Consider the following 1677-nt stretch of genomic DNA (forward strand, 5'->3'; position numbering starts at 1 on the left):
CAGTTAGGAAGTTTCTCCTGATATTTAACCGGTAACAACTCCCTTGTAATTTTCACCCATTAGATCTAGTCTTGCAATCAGGAGCAAGAGAGAATAGATAAGCTCCATCTTCTACATGATAGCCCTTCAAATACTTGAAGACTGCAATCATGTCCCCTCTAAGCCTTCTCTTTCCCAGGCTAAACAGACCCAACTCTTTCAGCCTTTCCTCATAAGACTTGGATCCCAACCCTCTCACCATCCTGGTTGCCCTCTTCTGGACACGCTCAAGCTTGTCAACATCCTTCCTAAAATGTGGTGCCCAAAACTGGACACAGGACTCCAGGTGAGACCTGACCATAGCCGAATAGAGTGGAACTACCACCTCCCGTGATCTGGACACAATGCTTCTGTTAATGCATCCTAAGATTGCATTAGCTTTCTTCACAGCCACATTGCACTGCAGGCTCATGTTTAGCTTGTGATCAACCAGAACACCTAGATCCCTTTTACATGTGCTGCTGTCAAGCCAAGTCCCTCCCATTCTGTCTGTGCCTTTGATTTTTTTGTACCTAAGTGTAGGACTTTGCACTTATCTCTACTGAAATTCATTTTATTTGTCTCAGCCCACTGTTCTAGCCTATCTAGGTCATTTTGAATCCTGACTCTGTCTTCTTCAGAATTAGCAATCCCACATAGCTTCGTGTCATCTGCAAATTTGGTATGTCTCCCTCCAGGTCATTTATAAAAACACTGAACAACACCGGGCCCAGGACCGAGCCCTGTGGCACTCCACTCGAGACTTCCCTCAGACAAAGCAAGCAAGAGGTTATTAAGATAAAAGAATTACAGAGCCTTGAAGACTACTATAAAACAATTCTTTCCTGCCATTTACATTATATTCTAAAAGTTTTCCACCTGTAAAATACTAAGCAAATCTTAGTGACTTTTTAATTATTCGAGTTTCACCCATTACATGAACTGAATTAAATTTAACAAAGTGGTTCCTGGGAGCTAGGTACTGGTCTCTATGGTCGGCATGTGGACAACAGCTCTGTGGAATATTTGCCTTTTTTTTCTACTGTACAAAGGTGACATCTAACGTCATAAGACTAACAACTTTTGAAATTCCCATCAGGATCAACTCATTTTCTCCATGTGGAACAGGGAAATGCTGCTGGAGACAAAGATCCCCTCCCCATTGGGTGCATAGTACTAGTTTGACTGTTCTTTGGATCCTGGCTATACATTACAAAACAATGAACAAAACAGGGAAAGGATGATGACTCTTACTGAAAAATCAACTCCATACAGAGACAAGCTCATTCTTTATTATTGTTGTTGTTGTTCAGTCGCACAGTCGAGTCCGACTCTTCGCGACCCCATGGACCAGATCACGCCAGGCCTTCCTGTCTTCCGCCGTCCTCTGAAGTTGGCTCAATTTCATGTTCGTTGCATCTATGACACTGTCTAACCATCTCATCCTTTGCTGTCCCCATCTTCTTTGACCTTCAATCTTTCCCAGCATCAGGGTCTTCTTCTCCAGTGAGTGCTCCCTTCTCATTTGGTGGCCAAAGTGTTTGAGCTTCAGTTTCATTATCTGGCCTTCCAGGCAACAGTCAGGGTTGATTTCTTTTAGGATTGGCTGATTTGATCTTCTTGCAGTCCAAGGGACTCTCAAGAGTCTTCTCCAGCACC

General features: G+C 43.4%; 1 protein-coding gene across 1 annotated transcript in view; it reads right to left on the reverse strand.

Annotated features, from left to right (window-relative positions):
• LOC107125587 (poly [ADP-ribose] polymerase 14-like) overlaps nucleotides 1-1677 on the reverse strand; it is a 37933-nt gene that overhangs the window by 19110 nt on the left and 17146 nt on the right. The gene's annotated exons all lie outside the window — the stretch shown is intronic.

This window comes from Gekko japonicus, unplaced genomic scaffold (genome assembly GCF_001447785.1).
Source record: "Gekko japonicus isolate JY-2015 unplaced genomic scaffold, Gekko_japonicus_V1.1 scaffold1369, whole genome shotgun sequence".
In the NCBI taxonomy this organism is placed as follows: Eukaryota; Metazoa; Chordata; class Lepidosauria; order Squamata; family Gekkonidae; genus Gekko; species Gekko japonicus.